General features: G+C 40.7%; 1 protein-coding gene across 1 annotated transcript in view; it reads left to right on the top strand.

The window, feature by feature from the left end:
- Positions 1 to 25,196, top strand: part of LOC122794824 (trichohyalin-like) — a 348,510-nt gene that overhangs the window by 121,829 nt on the left and 201,485 nt on the right. The window lies entirely within an intron of this gene.

Here is a 25,196-nt window from a genome sequence, read left to right as displayed (position 1 = left end):
GGGAAGTGTGCTTCTGGGAGACAAATTCCTTACAAGGACACACACAAGAAGTGCATATTTTACTTAGGCGAGGCCCACGACCATACATCCTGTCCTATTTGCAAATCTTTTATCTCCAAAAGTCTCAGAAGTCACTTGGTGGCACTGAAGTTGTATTTAGAGGACCAAAGGCCACGTCACTTAGTGCTTGGTATAGAAGGAGGATTAACCCATCTGAAGACCTGCCGAGGAAGAAGGCCAAGAAAATCAGGCCCAAATCCCAAGCTGCACCTCAGGCATCCAAGCAAGTTCTAGAGGCACTTGAAAGCCCGGAATCAGCTCAGACGATGGTATCCAAAGCAAGCCCAGGAACCTTAATGGAAGCTGGGATGCTGGAAACTGCTTGTATATCCACTGAGGCAATTCAGCCATCAGAAGCTGATGGCGGAGGGGAACCACGACTCACACAGTCAGAAGGCCTTGCTCCTTCTTTTCCTACCAAGCAGACGTCTGCTTCTATGCTTTCTCCATCGGCATCTCCTTTGAAGATAAAACAAACAGCTAAGCACCCTGAACCTCAACTGGTGCCTGGTTGGGAAGTGTTCTCACAAAGTCTGTTTAAAGCTTTTCAGGCCTTGAAGACACAGCAGCTCCACCCTACTCTCTCACCTCAGCCACCCGTTCAAGTATTTGAGGAAGATTACTTTTCTTCTGTGGAATCCTTCTCTTATGAAACCCAAATAGACTCCCCTAAGGATTTCATTACCCCAGAGGAGGAGGATTCTATTTCTCCTGACGCCCCAGGAGAAGAATTTACCTTTGGGGACACTATCTCCCTCATGAGGGAACTTTTTAAGTGGCAGGCTTCAGAAGTATCTGAATCCAAGAAAAGGTACTTTGACTTCTTACAAATGGAGCAAGCATCTCCTTCTGCTGTCCTTCCCTTACTACCTGCTTTTCAGGATGCTATTTTGGCTGCTTTTCAGTCTTCTCACTCACAACTTCCAGCATCTAAATGACCAGACTGTTTGTATAAGGTCCCCCAGGACATGCAGTTTCTCTTTAGAAATCTACAAGCAGATCCAGTTGTTATACCTCTTTCTGCAGAAAAATCTTTAAGGCATTTACCTTCCTCTGCCCTTTACCCAACGGATAAAGACAGCAAATTTATGGACAGACTGAGGAAAATGTATATACCTCCTCTACTCTAGCCATAATGGCCTTGAACTATCAAACACACATGATCAGGTATGTTTTGGATATCATTTCCAAAGCCTCTACCCTTCTTTCTGAGGTACAGGACTCCCCTATAAAACCCAAGTTAATTCCCTACTTTCCGCAGCATACCAAGTGACCAGGCAGTCCATTAAGTGCAGTTACGATGCTGTGGAAGCCTCATCTAAATCAGCTGTTTCAGGATCAATACTAAGGCGATATTCCTGGGTTCAGCTTCAACTTCTCCCTATGGATGTTCAGACTAAATTACTGGATGCACCTTTGGACAATAAGGCCCTCTTTGGACAGGCTTCTGCTGAGCTCCTTAAATACCTTCAAGATAAGGGAAAAGACTTACAGAATATTAAACATCTTCTTGTATCCTCTATTCCTAGGTACCACAGGAATTACCTACAGAAGTCATCCTTTGTTAGAAGGCATTCCTTTCACTCAGCCCCTCCATCTAAGGGATGATGTAGACAGCCCAGAAAAAGTTTTACTCCCAGGTTTCCCAGCAGCTCCTCCACTACATCTTTTCGGAGTCAGTCTGACCAGTCCAGACCACTTCCACTGTGACTCACCCCAGCTGCATCCAGAAACACCCTTATCCCTTCATCTCACCGTCTCCCTACCCTCCTGGTGGAGAATAACAGCAGAACAGTGGGTCCTCTCCATCATTCAGAGAGGGTATTTCATGACCTGGTGGATGCTGCCACCTTTTCAAGGTATCCCTCAGCCACAAAGAGTCCAAATCCACTTATTCCCAACAATCATTCAACAGCTCCTAACTGAGGGCACCAGAGAACAGGTGCCTACCCCACAAAGAAACACAGGCTTTTACTCCAGAATGTTTCATGTACAAAGAAAAGACGGCCCTTGGAGGCCAGTCCTAGACCTATGCTTCTTAAATCTCTTTCTCCATGTTCCCAGCTTCAAAATGATCACCTTACCCCTTCTCTTACCACTAATCTCCCCAGGCATTCATGGTAGCCCTGGACCTGAGATATGCCTACCTCCACATTCCTATCCATCCAAATTACAGGAAATTCCACAGATTTGCAATAGGCTACTGTCATTTCCAATTCTCTGCCTTGTCCTTTGGTCTCTCCACTGCTCCTTGAGTGTTTACAAAGTGCCTAGCCCCTTTCATTGCTCACTGCATGACCCAGGGTTTACAGATATACCCATACCTAGATGACCTGCTCATACTTCTGCAAGACTGCCAAGTTCTTCTACTTCACCTGCATCAGGTGTCTTCCACCCTAACTCAATTAGGGTTCACCCAAATCTAGAAAGATGACACCTGACCCCCCCCACAAGATTTGGTTTTCTTAGGATGCAGGATCAGGACAGACTGCATGAAAGCCTTCGTCCCAGACCAAAGGATCAAGGACCTTTGCATATACTTAAGTCAAATCCTTACCCACTCCTGCTTGACAGCTTGGAAATTCCTGAGAATGCTAGGCCACATGGCATCCCTCATACCCATGTTACCTATGGCAAGAGTCCACATGTGCAAAATCCAGTGGGTCTTGAAAAACTTATTGAGCCAACATTCCCAACCTATGAACTCACCTCTTTCACTGCTCCTGTGCTTAAAAAAGGAAATCCAGTGGTGGCTCTCAGCATTGCAACTCAACATAGGAACCCACCTTCAACTTTCAGCCCCACAACAACAGGTCTCCACAGATGCATCAGACCTGGGGTGGGATGCAGTGCTAACAAACCAACAACAATTCTCAGTTCAGGGCAAATGGTCCACTCAAAGGCAAAAGGACCACATCAACATCAAGGAAATGAGGGCATTGCTACTAGCCCTTCTAACTTTCAAACCCACTATCATGCCAAGAACCCTGAAAGTAATCACAGACAATATGACTGTCCTGTGGTACATCAACAAGCAAGGGGGGACCAGATCCTACCCCCTATGCAGGCTAGCCATCCAGATTTGGAACTTAGCAGCTTTCCTCCAGGTTAACCTGCTAGCAATGTATATCCCCTCGACAGAGAATGTTATGGCAGACAAACTCAGCAGAACCTCGGCTCCCTCTCATGAATGGATGCTTCAGAGAGGTCTTCCTGGACCTAATACACAGGTTGGGTATTCCACAAGGAGATCTCTTTGCCTCCCCCCAGAACAAACAGATGCCCAACTTTGCACAAGGGATCCACAACCACAAGCCTGGAAAGTGGACGCATTCTCCTTTTCTTGGGAGGGAATGTACCTTTACGCCTTCCCTCCTTTCACACTAATTCAGAAAGTCCTCCTGAAAATTCAGAAGGACAAACCCAAAATCCTACTCGTGACCCCATATTGGCCAAGACAGCATTGGCTCCCCCTCCTACACTTACTAGCCAAAGGCAATCACCACAGGTTACCCCACTGATTAGACCTGCTCACACAAGGCAAGGAATCCCTACTCCACCCACAGGTGAACAGCCTGAAATTGCCCTTATGGGTGATAGGATTCTAATCCCTTACAGACACCTATATTCTGAGGACATACTCTGTGTTCTACAGGAGGCCAGAAAACCTAGTACTAGGAGAAACTATGCATTTAAGTGGCGCAGATTCTTCAAGTGGTGTTAAAGGAATAACCAGGGCCCCCTCACTACTCCAATACCAATGGTCCTATCCTATTTGTGCGAGCTACTCCACTCAGGACTAACTTATTCTTCAGTCTAAGTCCATCTCCTACACTCCCTCTGGCATGCAGACTGGAGGTCAGGCTTTTTCTGAAAGGAGTTCTTCACATCAGACCCCCCCAGGAGACCCATTCCCCCTCTTTGGGACTTAAATTTTGTTTTAGAAAAACTAACCTTGCCTCCTTTAGAACCAGCTCACTCTGTTTCCATGAAAACAGTTCTGATGGTGGCCCTTACCAACGCCAGGAGGGTCTCAGAGATACAAGCCCTTATGGCCACCTCTCCTTACATTGTTTTCTACAAGGACAGAGTGGCTCTCAGGACCAACCCTTCCTTCATGCCCAAGGTAGTTCATGAACTTTCATTGAATCAAACTGTTAATCTATCAGTTTTCTACCCTCATCTACAGAACTCCTCAGAGAATACTCTACATTCCCTGGATGTACACACACAACTCAGATATTACTTGGGCAAAACTAAGTCTGTTAGGAAATCTGACCAATTATTTATTTCCTTTCATCCCAGAGCCCTAGGGAAGGCTGTCTGAAAAAGGACCATTTCCTCATGGATCTCCAAATCCATTTCTCTGTGCTGCTCCCATTATGGGAAATCCTTGCAAGGTCATGTTAAACCTCACTCTTCCAGGGCAGCTGCCTCCTCTATTAGGCATGGACTTCACCTCCATTTTAGAAGCAGCCATTTGGACCTCAGTACACACCTTCACCGTGTACTATAGTCTGGATATGGCCTTGAAAGCAAGAGCAGGCTTTGCCAGGTCTATCTTCCAGGGCTTGGTTGATCAAGGAAACCGTTCTTCCACCCAGGTTCTTACTTAAAGCTCTGGTATTCTCCCTACTGCTATGAATACTGCAACATGAGAATAGAAGGACATAGAATAGTTGTGTAAGAACTTACCATACCCCTAGATGTCCTTCTCTTCCATGTTGCAGTATTCAGTCCCACCCACCTACCCCCTGTTTCTTCCTAACCAGAACTCCATGGCCTACCTGTTGTGGACATTATCATTATCTTCCCCAGTCTTAACTCTCCTCTACACAACCAACCTACTGCCTTGGGCCTGGCCTACATGTAAGTCTCCCACTAGGACCCTCCTTTGCAATCCACAGGAGCACTACTCTATGCGGCAAAACAATTATGATGAGGGGTATGTGCAGAGATCACTTTTATACCCAGCATCAGTTTATGGCCCTAGTAAGGGACGTCACATGTACCCTCCTGTGAAAAAGACTTTGGTATACTGGCCGGACTAATGGATGATGGTGCTGCTGGCAGCAACTCCCTACTGTTATGAATACTGCAACATGGAAGAGAAGGACATCTAGGGTTATTGTAAGTTCTTACACAACTATTATTTGTCAGAGATTTGGGATGCATGGCTAGGCTTAAAAAGGTCCTTGTGGTCATTAGCGCAGTAAACACATATGAACACACACACACACACACACACACACACACACACACACACACACACACACACACACACACACACACACACACACACACACACTCTTTCTTCCCAGAGTATAAGGTAGTTACCACTGACACCTGTCAACTCCTAACCAGCTACTTTAAGGCCCTTAACAATGGGTGTCCAATCTTACTGTATAACATTAATACAAATGGTAGTTTGACCAAGAGCAAGGTTATTAGGAATGGCCCACACAGTGTCACCAAATACATATGCAAGTACTCTCGAAACTTAAATATCTCTGCACAGATCAGCCACAATGAAAGGTTTAAATATATTTAATAATAATAAAAGAACAACACAATGCTCTCTCTCTCTGTATGTGTGTGTGTGTGTGTGTGTGTGTGTATATATATATATATATATATATATATATATTCACAGTGACATCAGAATCAGAGTTCAGAACCACAGGAAATATCTTAAACATCATTGTAGGACAATCTCAAATAAAAAAGTAAAATATCTAAACTAATTTTTACTATATTCCTGACTGTATCTAAGAGAGTTACTAGTCTATCGAAGCTTACTTCATATGAGCAAGGCAGATGTTGTGGTGAATGGTTCTTGTCAGGTCCAAGATCGAATAGAGAATGCTGTGTCTCACTGTGAGACTTCTCATATTAATACCTCAAATATTACTGCTGGAATAGCTTGCAGAATTACATAATTTCTTGTCATCTGACTCTGGTTCCCACATGAAACCCCCACTGCTGGAAGCTAGCCGTATTTAGTCTTTACCTGTAAAAATACATAGACCTCAGATCTTTGGTAGATGCTAGAAGTCATAAAAGAATTACATTCTTTCATGCTTTCAAAACTAGTAATTAGTTTACTCTGAAGACAATACAGAAAGCTTATCAGCACAGACTCTGTCTCTAGCTGCCTTGAAAACTGAAAGATATGATCTTTTTTATTGCATAGCCATAAAGTAATTTAATTTCAGCTATTTTTGTGAAGTTAACCTCCTGTATCCCAGTTTCCACTTTTGAAATGTATACATTTAAACAGTTACAATAGTGCATGTACATTTCCGTTCTGTTCCAGTAGGGCACACTAGTTATATTTCAAACAGTACTTTGCAAAAACATTTTCAACACACACTGCAGTACCAACAGTTTGATATACACATGACATACAGTTCTAATAAATTTGTCACACAAACATCTTATATAAATCATGCTGATATTCACAAATTATTTACAAAATTCCAGATTGCTGTGCTGTGGCAGTATCTCCCTTTGTCACAGTATATATGCCAGAGAGAGTATGGCAGTGCATGTATAACATATGCCAGCATAGCTAGCTGGAGTTTTGCAAAGAATTGTATGTTATTTGCAACTCAAACTGATTTGTACAGGTGCTTGTGTTGAAAATGTATTTGTAAAGCTGCCTGTGCTAAAAAAATAATCAACAGTCACTCCTGCTGGACAGAAAAGAAATGCACTTGTATGTCAGACTGTATTGTAACTGTTGAAATTAATATAATGTAACAGAGTATACTGGAAGAGAAGAGGCTAATCTCTGTCTAGCTAACTTTGAAAAAGTCTGAAATTAAATTACCTGGTTTAAGCCATAAAGATTGTATCTTACAATTCTTATTGCAGCCAGAGAGAAAATATCTGTTAGAAAAACTAACAGGACTAGGAATCCTACTGTATTAGCCTTAAGGCTGAACTCATTGCTACCCAGGAAGGGTTGACATTTTTGAAATGGTTTTATAGCTTCCAGATGCTATAACACATCTTATTAAAACTGTGTGTGTGTGTGTGTGTGTGTGTGTGTGTGTGTGTGTGTGTGTGTGTGTGTGCATGGTAACACATATGTGCAAGATTCCGGCTCAGTTTCTAGTAATGGGGTAGTGTGGGAATTAGAATCAGGTGACCTGTTGTATGTGGTGATATTCTATAATCCAGTTCTGAAATTATATTTTAAATTATATTTTAATACTAGATGAGACAGAAGTCTCAGGGCAGTCTGTTTTTGAAGCATGATAAAGAAGAATCACTCAGCCACTTAATCTTGCCTTGCTTTAGTAAGTAACCAGGGAATAGTAACTCTTTAGATCAGTCAGGAAAATATAGTGAACTTAGTTAAGTACTGTTTTTATTTTTCTGTCCATCTGTGTTATTTTTAATATTTCTTGTGGTTGAAATTCTGGTGCTTATTGTAAATAGATGGTTAGTATTTTCATGCTCTTTTATTATTATTAAATATATTTAAAATGTTCAGTGTGGCTTGTCTTTTAGGGAGTTTAACCTTTGAGCGTATTTATTTATTTGGTGATACTGTGGCAGCTGCTGAAAGCCAAACACTACCATTTGTATTAGTATTAATTTTAATCAGCATAATTGGGTACCCATATAAAAGCCTTAGAGCAGCTGGCTTTGGAGTGTTCTGGTGGCAGTAACCACCTTATTGTCTGGGCAGAGTGGGCATAGCTGGTAAATCTGTGCCAGCCTTTCACAGGTGTGTGTGTGTGCAAATCAAATCTCAAAGTGTGCATGTCAGCTACTTGGAGCAGGGGACACAGAGTATTGGTTTCACTAGGCTAAGGACTCAACTCTACAGCTGTGGTCATTGTGGGGTCTTATTTAGGGCCTGGTGAGAGAGAGGGAAACTCAACCTTAGGGCAGGAGTGTGCTCCATGTGTGCTCCTAAGGGAAATTGTGCTTGGTGCAGAGAGTTACATCTGGAAATACTGTGTGTATCTGTTTTGTTTCAAGTGAGCTTCCCTAAACGGTGTCAGTGGTGAGGATTGAGGCTCCTTAATTACTGGCTCAGAGCAGGGACATCACAGACTCCTCTGCACTTGAGGCTGTTCAGAGTAGCTCTGCTGGCTCACTTTCTCAACAGACGTCACCTGGATCTCCTCCCTCCATCTAACTGCTGTATTTTACACTTCTGTTAATGGCCAAAAATGTTGTATATCCTCCTAGGGTTGTTAAGATAATTTCCTCTGCTCTCATAAACACATCACAAGGAAAACATGTAAAAACAGTTGGGCATGTTTTGTGATTTTGGTCAGTTCCAAAGTGCTGCATCCTTTTTCAGCTCCTGCTCCAACCATTTTGGACTACCTTACAAAACTCGTTGATACTGGTCTTGGCTTATTCCTTTGTTAAGGCCCATCTTTAAGCCATGTCAAGTTTTTACCTAGGATCTCATAACACTTTACTGGCTGTGTATTTTCTAACGGCCACTTTCCTTAAGTACCCCCTTTCAAGAGTTTAGTGCCCCAGTGGTGTTTAAATTTTGTGTAAGAGAAGTTGACATTACCACCATTCTAGCCTACTACTTTTGCAGAATTATATATATATATATATATATATATATATATATATATATATATATATATATATATATATATCTTCCTGTCCTCTGCATCTTGCTTTTTCACACCAACCACCTGCATGTCCTCTCTCACCACATCCGTAAACCTTATCTTAGGCCTTCCTCTTTCCCTGTTACCTGGCAGCTTCATCCTTAGCATCTTTTTCCCAATATACTCTGCATCCCTCCTCAGCACATGTCCAAACAAATGTAATCTTGCCTCTCTGGCTTTGTCTCCAACCCTTCCAACCTGGGCTGACCCTCTAATATACTTATTCCTAATCCTGCCCACCCTCGTCACACCCAGTGCAAATTTTAACATCTTTAACTCTGCCACGTCCAGCTCTGACTCCTGCCTTTTTGTCAGTGCCACTGTCTCCAACCCATATAACATAGCTGGTCTCACTACCCTCTTGCAGACCTTCCTTTTCATTCTTACTGGTACTCGTCTGTCACAAATCACTCCTGGCACTGTTCTCTACCCACTCCATCCTGCCTGTACTCTCTTCTTCACCTCTCTTCCACACTTGCCATTACTCTGAACTGTTGATCCTAAGTATTTAAACTAATCCACCTTTGCCACCTCTACTCCCTGCATGCTCACCATTCCTCCCTCTCATTCACACACATATATTCTGTCTTAGTCCTGTTGACCTTCATTCCTCTTCTCTCTAGAGCATATCTCCACCTCTCCAGGGTCTCCTCCACCTGTTCCCTACTCTCACTACAGATTACAATGTCCTCTGCAAACATCATAGTCCATGGGACTGCTGTCTGATCTCATTTGTCAACCTGTCCATCACCATTGCAAATAAGAAAGGGCTCAGAGCTGATCCTTAATGTAATCCCACATACACCTTAAACGCATCCGTCACTACCACCGCAGACCTCACAACTGTCACACTACCCTCGTACATATCCTGTACCATTCTTACGTGCTTCTCTGACACTCCCGACTTCCTCATACAATACCACAACTCCTCTCTAGGCACCCTGTCATATGCTTTTTCTAAGTCCACAAAGACACAATGCAACTCCTTCTGACCTTCTCTGCACTTCTCCATCAACACTCTCAGAGCAAACATTGCATCTGTAGTGCTCTTTTCTGGCATGAAACCATACTGCTGATCACTAATCATCACCTCCCTTCTTCTCTTTCCTATAACTTCATGCTGTGACTGATCAATTTAATCCCTCTGTAGCTACTACAGCTCTGCACATGACCCTTATTCTTAAAAATCTGTACCAAAACACTTTTTCTCCATTCCTCAGGAATCCTCTCAATTTCTAAGATTTCATTAAACAATCTAGTTAAAAACCCCACTGTCATTTCACCTAAACACCTCCATGCTTCCACAGGTATGTCATCTGAACCAACAACCTTTACATTATTCATCCTCTTCATAGCTATCCTTACTTCCTCCTTGCTAATTCACTGCACTTCATGATTCACTATCTGCACATCATCCAACCTTCTCTCCCTCTCATTCTCTTCATTCATCAGCCCCACAAAGTGCTCTTTCCATCTGCTCAACACACTCTCCTCACTTGTAAATACATTTCCTTTATCACCCTTACCTGCTGCACATCTTTACTAGCTCAGTCCCTCTGTCTAGCCAATCGGTACAGGTCATTTTCTCCCTCCTTAGTGTCCAACCTTTCATACAACTCTTCATATGCCTTATCCTTAGCCTTCACCACCTCTCTCTTTGCCATGCACCTCATCACCTTATACTCTTGTCTACTTTCTTCATCTCTCTGACAATCCCACTTCTTCTTCGCCAACCTCTTTCTCTGTATACTCTCCTGTACTTCTTCATTCCACCATCAGGTCTCCTTGTCCTCCTTCCTCTTTCCAGATGTCACACCAAGCACCTTTCTAGCCATCTCCCTTACTAGCTCTGCTGTAGTTACCCAGCTATTCAGTAACTCTTCACTGCCACCAAGTACCTGTCTTAACTCTTCCCTGAACTCCGCCTCACAATTACCCTTTTTCAATTTCCACCATTTGATCCTTAGTGCTGCCCTCACACTCCTCCTCCTCTTCTTGATCAGCAGTGTCGTCCTACAAACCACCTTCCTATGGTGCCTAACTACACTTTCCCCTGCCACCACCTTACAGTCTCCAATCTCCTTCAGACTGGCCCTTCTACATAAGATATAATCCACTTGTGTGCATCTTCCTCCACTCTTGTATGTCACCCTATGCTCCTCCCTCTTGTTAAAATACGTATTCACCACAACCATGTCCATCCGTTTCACAATATCCACTACCATCTGACTTTCTGCATTCCTTTGCTTAACACCATACCTACCCACCACTTCCTCATCCCCTCTGTTCCCTTCACCAACATGCCCATTGAAATCTGCTCCAATCACCAGTCTCTCACCCTTGGGTACAGTCATCACCACTTCATCCAACTCACTCCAAAATATTTCTTTCTCATCCATCGCACACCCAACTTGTGGAGCATATGCACTAACAACATTCATCATTACACCATCAATTTCCAGCTTCATAAACATCACTCTATCTGACACTCTTTTCACCTCCAAAACACTATTAGCATACTGTTCCTTCAGGATAACCCTTACGCCATTTCCCCTCCCATCCACACCATGCTAAAACAATTTAAACCCGCCTCCAATACACCTAGCTTTGCTCCCCTTCCATCTGGTCATCTTGCACACACAATACACCAACATTCCTTCTGTCCATCATATCAGCTAGCTCCCTCCCTATACCAGTCATACTGCCAACATTCAAAGTTCCGACCCTCACTATCACAGTCCTAGCCTTTACCTGCCTTCGGGCATGTCTTCCCCCTCTTCTCCTCCTTCGGCCAACAGTAGCCCAATTTCCGCCAGCACCCTGTTAGCTAACAGTACTGGTGGCGCTTGTTGTTAACCCGAGCCTTGACCGATCTGGTATGTATATCTGTACTGTTGTCCGCATGTATGATTTGGCAAAATTTTATGCTGGATGCCCTTCCTGATGCAACCCTCCCCATTTATCCAGGCTTGGGACCGGCACAAAGAAATGTGTGTGTGTGTGTGTGTGTGTGTGTGTGTGTGTGTGTGTGTGTGTATATATATATATATATATATATATATATATATATATATATATATATATATATATATATATATGGGTCTACTTTACATGTTCGACTTTTCAACGAAGTTGAAATTCATAGGGCCAAGACCATATGATCGACTTTTGAAAAGCCGAGCATGTAAAGTAAACACAATCAACACTTACCTAAATGCTGTTAGCAGGGGGGCTCTGCCTCTTGCACCTGCTGTGGGGGGGCTCTGCCCCCCACACCTCCCGTAACTTAAATATACCAACTCCAAGATCGCACTACAGTGCAGAAGAGGGAAATTTTCGCATTCCGCACTGTACGGATATAGAGGTTCCCCATGGTCGGCTTTTCAAAAGTCGATCATATGATCTCGGCCATATGAATTTCGACTTTGTGAAAAGTCTATCATGTGAAGGGGACCTCTATATATATATATATATATATATATATATATATATATATATATATTTTTTTTTTTTTTTATCTCGGAAAACAATTATGTTGATGTCACTAACTGTAGCCAGAAATATAATGGGGATTCAAGCTTCGTGTGTATCCCCGCCCTACCTGACCTTTACTAAGGTCAGAGTAATATTGTAGAAAAAGACTTTCTTTATGTCCAGAACAGTCAGAGAACAGAATTTAAACTGCACTGTCAATCTTCCTGTGTTTTTTTTTAATCATTTCAATAGAGTAGAGTACACTTTATTTTTTCTGGGATTTTGTAAGCTATGTGATTTTTTTTATAGACCAGACTAAGTCCATTTGAAAAATTCACTGTTCTGTTTCTAGTAGATTGGTTTAAAAATCAAGTCGTTCTGCCAAGGTGGATTTTTGAGTGCATTAAATTCTGGTTTGTCAAGTATGATAAGTCATTGGCATGCAGTCTGTAAACAGGAGCTGAGGCTACATCTTAGGCATATTTCAGAAATGCTTATCTAGATGCAATGTATGCAGCTGGAGTTTGGGCTTCTATGCATACTGTGGAAAAGACTATAAGTTGGATGTGATGCAGTGGTGGCTGGTGACTTCAAATTAAAGGGGGGCTGCAGGAGACAGCTGAATGGGTGGGGCCAATGGGAAGTGGGGTGATCAACTAGAAAGGGATGGAGCTATTCTCAAAACCACAACTGGAACTTTAATTAAATACGCTGCCCTGGGTGCCAAACCGTCATTACGAGAGTCCAATCAAGACAAAATGAAGTGTAGAAGAAAAAATGTTTCAATGCATTGGCTGCATGATAACTTACTTAATATCTAGATGGAAACACAAAGGTTGTGAGGCATGAAAAAATAAATTGTTTTTAAATAAATTACTGGAATGCCAGTCAAAATCAAGTATAAAAAAAAAACAAGCAGCACTCAGCTCAAACCACTTCTCCTTGCACTGCAGTTCTAATTACAATTTATATTCAGCTTTATAAAATTACCAAGTAACATGCTGAAAGTAGCAATCTCTGTGATACCCCCACTTGTAAAAATGTTTCTTATACAAAAAAGACCTGCTGCCTGACAACTATCTACTTGTTTGATGGGGAAAAATGATCAAAGTAAAAAATGAACAGCAAACAAGAAACAAGCTCAAGATAAATTGCTTAAAGGATTACTGCACAAGTTATGGACCACACATGATAGATTGGCATTCTGTTTAGTTAACGGGTAAAGCCTGCAACGATAACTGCAAGTCGCCAACAAATGTAATGAGCTTCTGAAAATACTGTAAGCCTGTCCTTTATTACAAATACTGCCATATGCATTTCAATACCTAAGGCTTATACGTTATCTAGTTATGTAAATATTCTCTGCATGGCAACAATGAAAAGGCTTTCAATGTTGGTAATTCTTTAACAGTATGCTCATTAAAGCTTACTTGCATCTTACAATCTCTGACAAGCTTACCTGATGGTCATTAAAGCATTGCTACTTAAACACAGAGAAACAGGGCACTGCAACAGCATGCATTTTCTGAATAAGAAGAAGCATAAATCAACAGTATAAAAATATGACAGAAAACCAAAACATTCTGCAAAATTGAGGAAAGATGAAAAGCCACGGTCATACTTGTGGTCTATCTTGGATGGGGGAATACTCTGCACACTTACACTACATAACTGCTCCTTGCCTTGCTTGGACACATCCAGAGCCACTACAATGGGGAGTGGAGTGCAACAAGTAGGTCACAGTTTGAAATGTCTCTTCTGACGGTGATGGCTCTGACACACATACCTCTCAACATCAGAGCAAGAAATCTGGACAAAGCCATACATAGAAGTGGGACACAGGCCCAAAAATAAAACCAATTTTTAAATATTCCTCTTATAAACTTAGAAAGATAATAGAATAGTAGTAGATCTTGCATTAGTATGAATTTTTGAAGGGTGTGAAATCTGAAACTCAAATGTCCGCCATTATTTTCTAACTTCATTCTTTAATGATTTGCTACTAATTTGCCAGAAAACCACAATTTTATGAAAAACAGGCCAAATATGTTATGCAAAAATATAAGATTGCCACACAATACAGCTGGGAACCTGTCAAAGAAGGGACACCTTTTTAAAATTAGTACGGTTAACTTGAGCAGCTGACAAAATAAGAGCATCTACATGCATTTCTGAAATAAAAGTAATCTATAACTCTGATCGTTACAGTTATTTATAATTGTAAACCCTCCACGTTTTCTTCCAAAATTGCCATTTTACAGAGGGATTATTACGGGGAGAGCAACATTTTGAGCCTAAATTGGAGACAGTTGAGAGGTTTGGCTATTCCTAATTCTGTAAAGCGATTTATTTGCACGTACCTCTTAACTCTTAATGCAGGAAATCTGGATAAGGCCAAATATATTGGGGGAACATACAAACAGTACTAAAAAGACAGTTGATAGAATAACAGGTCTTGCTCTAGCATGCATTTTTCTGAAGGTTATGACGTCTGAAACTCAATGTCTGTCATTCTTTAGTGACTTCATTCCTAAATTATTTGGCAGAAAACCACAAATTTTATGAGGAACAAACCAAAAATAAGAAGTAAAAATCTATTAATTCTGCAAAATTATGGGCGGTTGAGAGAGTATAGTTTAGCCAAGGCTGTCTGAGTTTGCTGCCCTCCCCCACCTCACAAAATCATGGTCGAAGGCAGCGTCCCCCCTGCAGCCATTCCAATGTCCCATTCCTTGGTTATTTCGCCCCATTTGCCATAAACACTGTAATGTGCATACTGCTTTACTTCTTTGATGATATGGATTTAATTTGAAAGTTTTATTTTATATTTTACAGCATAAAGCCTAATAGATATCTGCTAAACAAAGCAATGCAGTCTCACAGTGAAAATAGACTTAGCATTAAAACTTCTCTGCCCTTGAAATTCACATTCACTGAAACAGCATTGAAACCCACATTCAAAGAAAATACATTTTGCCATTTGCAGATAAAGATTAATTCTGGGCTGTTTTCAAATCATAGGCCCCTTGAAAACGAAACATACACATGCTCTTTGATACACCTTCCTGACTGTATTAAATTATATTCCTTGTACAATACAGTACAGTTGTTAGAGGGCATTTTAAATTTATTGTTTTGAAAATTTTTTCAGTAAACAATGAAACAAAATGCATGCACCAATAATGACAAAACTGCCCAATTCAGAACATTTCCATCATAAAAGTCTATTCAAACTTCTACAGTCCACCAGTATCAGTAAATATGCATGATCTCTGAAAAAGTAAAAGTCATCTAAATAATTCCACATTAAAAAAAATCTGTTAACTAATGAAGAGGTTAATGCTAGCAAACAACTTTATATATCATTGTTTCATCTACAAATAGAGTGCCTGTTGCCCTTGAGGAATAAATTGCCTATGTTGCATTAAAAAAATGGTAATGCTAGTAATATCACAATAGGGAATGGATGATAAACTGATAACAGGTTCATAGTTACTAGGTATCTTCTCCAAAGAGGACTGCAGCATCCATCCCCTTTACAACAGAGTACAGTATCAACAATGGATCTACCTACTGTGGGAGTAGAACCCACAGCCTTCTGCATCAAAAGCAAGTACACTACCTGTTGTGCTATTTACAATGTAAGCAGATTCGGCATAAGCAGCACTAAACTTTTGTTCCCCTGCAGCTCTCAGCTCCTTGTAAAATTTACTCGATACTCAGCTGTATCTCTTAACTTTGCAGCACAAGAAATCTGGAAAAAGCCAAAATGTATTTGGGGGGAGGAGGGAGCCAAAAGCCCAAAAACCAGGGACACATTTTAAACAATGCTTGTATAATGTTGGAAAGTTGCTAGAATAAAATGCTGTGTTACCACCATACATTTCACTGCCAATTATTGAACCCAGGACCCTTTGCAAAACAGCCAGAGCAACATACCACTATACCAAATCATCTATTTTTTTATGAAAGAAAGGAAGACTGAAACTTAAATGGCTACCATTTAGTGAATTCAGTTATCACCATAGCTGTCAACATCTTAGCAGAAAACACCTGAACAAAGCCAATAATAGGGGAATACAGCCCCCAAACATATTCAGTGAGTTCAGTTATCACCATAGCTTTCAACTTTGACACAAAAAAACTGGACGAAGCCAATAATGGGGCAATACAGTCCAAAAAATAGGGACAAATGTCCACTGAGGACACCAGAGCAAACCCGCACAAACACAGGGAGGACATGCAGATTCCACACAGAAGGCACCCCAGCCAAGAATCAAACTAGACAACCCATAGCTGTCAGGCAACACCTTTACCACTGCACTACTGGCTGTGTTTAGTAACAAAAATACAGAAACCACAGATTTTGAGGAACAGAGCAAATATGAGGCAAAAATCTGCAAATGGTTTACAGATGGTGGTGCGTAGGGAATTCAGGCTCTTGTCACTTGGGCCCAAGTTACAGGGTTCAAGCCTTATTCTCTACCCACCACCTTGAAGCAACTGGGGCATCAAACACACACACACACACACACACACACACACACACACACACACACACCAGATTCTCTGTCCTCCATAAACACCCTACCTGTCTCTGTACTCAGCAGCCCAATCAGTCCTCCATAATGGCCCGCGCATGCTGTTGGGTCTCCCGTGAGATGTGAGGAGGCTGGAGCCTCCTGCTGTTGGTCCAGCCTGCGGGCGATGCACTCTGGTGACCTTCCGGTTTGTGCAGTTGTCACCGCATAGGCCTCTGGGCTGGAAGGGCGGAGTTTCCTGCCTTCCCTATCTGGACTGCCTAACAGAGCAGTCTGGAGCTCAGAAATGCCTGCGCATGCATGCTTGGAGTTTTGGTCTGCCTAACACAGCAGTCAGGAACTAAGCACGCATGTGTGGAGTCCGAGAATTTTTATTTTAATATGTTCTACAGTGGGGGGAATAGGGAATTTATTTTATCCATTTTATAGGGGGGGGGCTGCAGTCCTGCAGTCCTATAGCACAAGCCACCCCTGATGTGATGTTAAGCTCTAGGTCTTCCTTTGAGGCCAATGTTTTTTTAATACCTTTATTGAATTATCACTTGTGACATAGGCAAACTTGCCTTTATGTAAAAGTAATCAAACCATATTAACAAGTGCTCATTTACATTCTACATCACATATATTGTTCTTTGCAATATAATCAAACCTTGAGGCAACTGTTTTGGGAGCAATCCTTTTGTGGCTCCACTAAAGACATTGAGCTGGGGACTCTGTTGTACATGTTTTGAAGATGAACAAAACAATCCAAGACCGTCAGTGAAGACAATAATTCGATGAATAAAAGCAAATCCTTTATTCAGTTGGTAGATAGTAAAATCCAAAAGTCAACAGAGTTGGAAACAGCAGTATCAGACAAGCGCTTTCGCTTGGGTAATTCCAAGCTTTATCAAGTCAAAAACAGTTTCATTCAAAAAAACTACTGTTTAAATACACATCTTAATTAGTCACATGTTTGATTCAAACGGAATCACACTACAAAAACTTTTTTTAACATGTCATAAAAATGTGTATATACAAATCATTCAAGTGTTCATAAAAGTTAAAATCTACACTCCATATAAAATAATGCAAAACTGATGAACCATGTTTATAACATTGTGAAATTGCGTTCATAGATCCTCCAAAAAAGGGGGGGCAGTGTAAGGAATAAAATTACATAAAACCAAGTAGGTTTTAAATTCAACAAGACTACATGGAATAAAGATGTGTGGGTTACACATTTGCAGTCATAAAAAATGGTGTTGCACTACACCTAAATAGCACCCAATCAATTAATTGTGAGAAGTGTGTGAAATGGGGTACGAAGTTACAGAGATTTAACAAAACATACTACAACCTGGCCCTTCTAAGCTTCAACACTGAACCTATGCTAAGTGTGCCATTCAGCCCCGGGGCCCTCCCTGCATCCAACCTAAGCTGCCAAATCAGCTCCCTGTATTCCAGGGTTGACTCCCAATCACCTCTAGTGCTTGGGTTCACATGTTCAAGAATCATAAAGGACATTTTTGTAATTGTGACATTAAGTGAATGTTTGAAAAAGGCATTACTTTCCTTTTTCTTTTCTATGTCATAGGTGTGTTCGTACAACCTTTTCCTAAATTCTCTCTCGGTTTTGCCTATGTAAAAGGCACCACAGGTGATACAGAGCCCGATGTAAACCACTCCTTTGGTTCCACATGAAAAGTGGCCAGAAGGTCTAATATGAGTGTGTCTAGATTTTAAATAAATGTGAGATTTGTTTATAATAAGAGCACACTGCTTACAGGCACCACATTTATAGGTGCCTTTTTGTTGTGAGTTGTGAGTAATTGTTTTGGGTTTCTTCTCAAAAATTTCTTTAAGGTTTTGCCCCCTCTTCCTCAAAAACTTGGGTTTGGCAGGAATAATACTCCTAAAGTCGTCATTACCTGCCAACACAAACCAATATTTCGAAACAATGGTTTCAATTTGTGGGGAGTTAGCAGAAAAAGTGTAAATAAAATTGCCATCCTTCTCATTGTTATGTTGTGTTACGGGGTTGGGGATCTGCAATTGTGTGCATCCAAGCAAAGGGGGGTATAAAGTGTTTCTTTTAGTGGAAATTTCATCCGTTAAGGAGTCAAGTAAATTAGCAGGATAACCTCTTTCAGTAAACATATTGTGTAGGTTCTGAGTCTCTTGTAAGAAGTCAGAAAGTCTGCTACACATTCTCGATGCTCTTATGAGCTGTCCCTTTACTATGCCTTTCTTTTGATAAAACGGGTGCTGACTCTCATAATGTAGTAGAGAGTTTGAAAAAGTAGGTTTCCTGTAAACCTTGGAGTGTATTTCCAGAGATTGAGGGTCCCTGTAAATAGTAACATCAAGGTAATGCAATTCATGATTGATGTTGTGTGTGAAAGTCAAAAAATCTGTGGTGTTGTTAATGTATTGCAAAAAGGCTGATAACTGATCTTCGGTGCTTTCCCAAATTAGGCAGATGTCGTCAAGGTACCTACAGTAAAAAGTAAGAAACTGTGCCCAGGTCGTGTCAAATATGTGCACTTGCTCCCATCTGTGTAGTACCACGTTGGCATAATTAGTGGCACATGAAGCACCCATCGCAACTCCTTTTTGCTGCTTGAACAGTTCCCCATTGAAGAAAATGTAGTTGTTATTTAACACCATGTTCATCATATCAATTATTAAATTGATAAAGTTGTTACCCAAGTTGGTTTCTTTGGTGAAAAAATCAGCGAACCATTCTAACCCTATAGAGTGAGGGATGCTGGAAAAAAGATCTTTAATGTCAATGGTAACCAAAAAGGAGGTGGGGGGGCAGTTGGAAACAGGGAAAAGTTTGAGAAATTCCCATGAATCTTTACACACATGAGTGAGAGCAGGAATGTGTTGTTTGGTAACATAGTCAATGAACTTGGCAATGGGTTCAGTCGCACCACCTGCACCCGAAACAATGGGTCTGAAGTTCAACGGGCTGATGTTCAGTGTTGAAGCTTAGAAGGGCCAGGCTGTAGTATGTTTTGTTACATCACTGTTACTTCGTACCCCATTTCACACACTTCTCACAATTAATTGATTGGGTGCTATTTAGGTGTAGTGCAACACCATTTTTTACGACTGCAAATGTGTAACCCACACATCTTTATTCCATGTAGTCTTGTTGAATTTAAAACCTACTTGGTTTTTATGTAATTTTTATTCCTTACACTGCCCCCCTTTTTTTGGAGGATCTATGAACGCAATTTCACAATGTTATAAACATGGTTCATCAGTTTTGCATTATTTTATATGGAGTGTAGATTTTAACTTTTTATGAACACTTGAATGATTTGTATATACACATTTTTTATGACATGTTAAAAAAAGTTTTTGTAGTGTGATTCCGTTTGAATCAAACATGTGACTAATTAAGATGTGTATTTAAACAGTAGTTTTTTTGAATGAAACTGTTTTTGACTTGATAAAGCTTGGAATTACCCAAGCGAAAGCGCTTGTCTGATACTGCTGTTTCCAACTCTGTTGACTTTTGGATTTTACTATCTACCAACTGAATAAAGGATTTGCTTTTATTCATCGAATTATTGTCTTCACTGACGGTCTTGGATTGTTTTGTTGATTTTGCGTGGTTTGCACTCAGTTTTCCTTGGTTGTGTTCTACATCATGACCGCTGCAGTGGAGACGATTTTGTAACAAGATTATGAACCGCAAAATAAGAAAGCTTGAGAGGGACTTGCATGAATACAAAAATGATTTAGCATATCCCTGTTATAATAAATTTTCCAAAACCGGTAGGCCAACTAGTATTTCTGGCAATGGTGGAGACGATGTTTTTCAGCCAAGTATCAACGATGCTCCACGTAGGAGTGAGCGTTTGGCTGAAAAAGACAAAAGACAACGTGAACAGGATTTTCCCACACTCCCCGGGAGGCCCGGGGCATGGGGTCCCAAACCTCAGAGGACGGGGTGGAGGTGGACGAACAAACAATATTAGAACACTGTTTTCACCATGATTTAAACCCTATTAACCAAGCCCACCCCTGCCCTGAGCCAATGGGCCATGCTGTCCCGCTTAGCACCAATATCATTGCAACAAAACACACAAATTGCACTATCTTTAGGAAAAATGATTTTATTATTTACAATTACACAGATCTCGCAGTTAATGACACAGCTTTTAATCTTTTCACTAAAGGATTTCATTTTGTCCCCACCAACAGAGCCAATCTGGCCCAGCTACTAGTTGATCTCAAGTTATTTATTAGAGGACTCAACCTTAAACATTTTTTCAAAGGGCACACTTGGCAACCTACTGGACTGTGTAGGAAAAGTATTTTCAATCCTCCTACGCACCCGCTTCTCAAATTGTATGAGGAACTAATTGAACAGGACTTGCGGAACATGCATGACAACCCCACTAGATCGGAACCAACCAACCTGAACACTGAAGATTTCAAATACATCAACAAGTTGTTTGAAGAACACATTAGAATCCTGAAACCCAACAAGGGTGGTGGGGTGGTTCTCATGTATGAATCCGCCTATGAGGCCAGTATGCACCACATCTTGCATGATGACACCCAGTACTGTTTAATTTCCCGAAATGAATACAATATTGCACTTGCAAAAATTAAATTCTCTCTTTATGACCATTTGCCACAGGGGTTTATAAACGAAAAGCTTTACAACTTCTTGATTGTCAACAAAACAACCATTCCGGTTATCTTTGGAATTCCAAAGACTCACAAGGGCATCAGCCCGTTGAACTTCAGACCCATTGTTTCGGGTGCAGGTGGTGCGACTGAACCCATTGCCAAGTTCATTGACTATGTTACCAAACAACACATTCCTGCTCTCACTCATGTGTGTAAAGATTCATGGGAATTTCTCAAACTTTTCCCTGTTTCCAACTGCCCCCCCACCTCCTTTTTGGTTACCATTGACATTAAAGATCTTTTTTCCAGCATCCCTCACTCTGTAGGGTTAGAATGGTTCGCTGATTTTTTCACCAAAGAAACCAACTTGGGTAACAACTTTATCAATTTAATAATTGATATGATGAACATGGTGTTAAATAACAACTACATTTTCTTCAATGGGGAACTGTTCAAGCAGCAAAAAGGAGTTGCGATGGGTGCTTCATGTGCCACTAATTATGCCAACGTGGTACTACACAGATGGGAGCAATTGCACATATCTGACACGACCTGGGCACAGTTTCTTACTTTTTACTGTAGGTACCTTGACGACATCTGCCTAATTTGGGAAGGCACCGAAGATCAGTTATCAGCCTTTTTGCAATACATTAACAACACCACAGATTTTTTGACTTTCACACACAACATCAATCATGACAAATGCATTACCTTGATGTTACTATTTACAGGGACCCTCAATCTCTGGAAATACACTCCAAGGTTTACAGGAAACCTACTTTTTCAAACTCTCTACTACATTATGAGAGTCAGCACCCGTTTTATCAAAAGAAAGGCATAGTAAAGGGACAGCTCATAAGAGCATCGAGAATGTGTAGCAGACTTTCTGACTTCTTACAAGAGACTCAGAACCTACACAATATGTTTACTGAAAGAGGTTATCCTGGTAATTTACTTAATTCCTTAACGGATGAAATTCTCACTAAAAGAAACACTTTATACCCCCCATTGCTTGGATGTATGCAACTGCACATCCCTAACCCTGTAACACAACACAACAATGAGAAGGATGGCAATTTTATTTATACTTTCTCTGCTAACTCCCTACAAATTGAAACCATTGTTTCGAAATATTGGTTCGTGTTGGCAGGTAATGACGACTTTAGGAGTATTATTCCTGCCAAACCCAAGTTTGTGAGGAAGAGGGGGCAAAACCTTAAAGAAATTTTTGAGAAGAAACCCAAAACAATTACTCACAACTCACAACAAAAAGGCACCTATAAATGTGGTGCCTGTAAGCAGTGTGCTCTTATTATAAACAAATCTCACATTTACTTAAAATCTAGACACACTCATATTAGACCTTCTGGACACTTTTCATGTGGAACCAAAGGAGTGGTCTACATTGGGCTCTGTATCACCTGTGGTGCCTTTTACATAGGCAAAACCGAGAGAGAATTCAGGAAAAGGTTGTACGAACACACCTATGACATAGAAAAGAAAAAGGAAAGTAATGCCTTTTTCAAACATTCACTTACATGCCACAATTACAAATTGTCTTTCATGATTCTTGAACATGTGAACCCAAGCACTAGAGGAGGTGATTGGGAGTCAACCCTGGAATACAGGGAGCTGATTTGGCAGCTTAGGTTGGACGCAGGGAGGCCCCCGGGGCTGAATGGTACACTCAGCATAGGTTCAGTGTTGAAGCTTAGAAGGGCCAGGCTGTAGTATGTTTTGTTACATCACTGTTACTTCGTACCCCATTTCACACACTTCTCACAATTAATTGATTGGGTGCTATTTAGGTGTAGTGCAACACCATTTTTTATGACTGCAAATGTGTAACCCACACATCTTTATTCCATGTAGTCTTGTTGAATTTAAAACCTACTTGGTTTTTATGTAATTTTTATTCCTTACACTGCCCCCCCTTTTTTGGAGGATCTATGAACGCAATTTCACAATGTTATAAACATGGTTCATCAGTTTTGCATTATTTTATATGGAGTGTAGATTTTAACTTTTTATGAACACTTGAATGATTTGTATATACACATTTTTTATGACATGTTAAAAAAAGTTTTTGTAGTGTGATTCCGTTTGAATCAAACATGTGACTAATTAAGATGTGTATTTAAACAGTAGTTTTTTTGAATGAAACTGTTTTTGACTTGATAAAGCTTGGAATTACCCAAGCGAAAGCGCTTGTCTGATACTGCTGTTTCCAACTCTGTTGACTTTTGGATTTTACTATCTACCAACTGAATAAAGGATTTGCTTTTATTCATCGAATTATTGTCTTCACTGACGGTCTTGGCATGTTTTGAAGATGACTGATGGGATCCTCTTAGGGATGAAACTTTTGCAATTAGCATAACAGTAGATCAGTTTAAATGAGAGCCTATATTTGTATCTTGGTAATTGTAGCAAAGAATGGCATCTGCAGGCACTGTCAATTGATGAAAATGATTTGGCTAATAGAGGGTTAGAGACTAAATTATCAGAGGATCACAAGAATGACTGGTGCTAAAATGAAATGCACAACAAATGAGAACATAAGACCATTTATGGTCCGGATCTCAGCAGTTTGAATCAGTTCATTGTGTGCAACATTTTCCAGATAATGACATTGCTGTAAAGCATGTATCACTTGACTAAACTGGGAAAACTACATGCGCTTGCAGCGTACTTACCTGCATATTAAGATAAGAAGATATCACTAAAGTGGAGTTCAAAGTGAGCAGCATTCAGTGCAAGATGTTGCTCATTAAAATGATTGCTCCGAAATACAAGGAATTGCAAAATACCTCAGCTATAGCTTGTCAGGCATATATTTGTCTCTTGATATGATCTCTTCAGCACTGGAATGTCTCTTTAGTCATGCAGACATGCTGTCTCAAGCTGTGGGGCCAATAGTGGGAGCTGAACTATAGAAAGGAGTTGCCTGTTTTTGTCACCCTGAAATCAACACTCCTTGTAATGTACTACAGTCATTCTTTGATCAGCCTGTGTGACCTCGTGATCTTGGCAGAGGTGTGTACCAGATATTTTCTGTCTTCTACATTTACAGAATTTTGACTATATGTAATTACAACATTTTATTTCTAAGCTTGCTATAATGACTTCCCTTTAAAACTAAAATCATGTGTTACTGTAGGTCACCCAAAGAGTTTCACGTAGAATGTTTGCTTTGATTGTATGAGGATCACAACATTGACAACTGAACGTTATGCTTTTGAAAAATAACCGTTAGCCAAATGAGCTAGGAAATGGCAGGCATGTTAGAAAGCAAAATGTTACAAGCTATTGTTTGTTCTCCTTCAACTTGTACTATTCCTGACACCCTAAAAACAAGGTTATTTTTACATTAAAACATTTCCTTAAGGAAGCATCTTCTCTGAAGAAAAGATAATGTAAATCATTAGCTCTAACTGAAATGTATAAAGTTATGGATCAGGCATCACTTTTACTTCAGGGATAGGCATCACTGATTAAAAAGCCCTTGCTTGAAGTTACACGTGACTGTGTTCATTCACGAGCTGTTGGCCTTGGTCTCCACTCCATCACTTTGCAGGTTGGTATCTGCCATGTTCTCCCCACTGCCTCAATAGATGTTTATTGGTTTATTGAAGGGGTATGAACACACAGGGCTGCAACTTTGGCAAAGGTGATAAAGCAGCACCTTATATTCCTTTAAGATTGGAAAAGTAATATGTGTAACCCCAGATACAAATTTCTAGGCATCTGGCATGGGATCTTTGTTAATCCTGGTGTCAGTAAACGTACCAGTGACACCTTTGTTTCTTTAGTGTCTGTAGAGTGATTTTCC

This window comes from Protopterus annectens, chromosome 2.part1 (genome assembly GCF_019279795.1).
Source record: "Protopterus annectens isolate FY-2018-M chromosome 2.part1, PAN1.0, whole genome shotgun sequence".
NCBI lineage: Eukaryota > Metazoa > Chordata > Ceratodontiformes > Protopteridae > Protopterus > Protopterus annectens.
The sequence above is the reverse complement of the archived record's forward strand: the minus strand, read 5'-3'. Positions and strand labels throughout refer to the sequence as shown.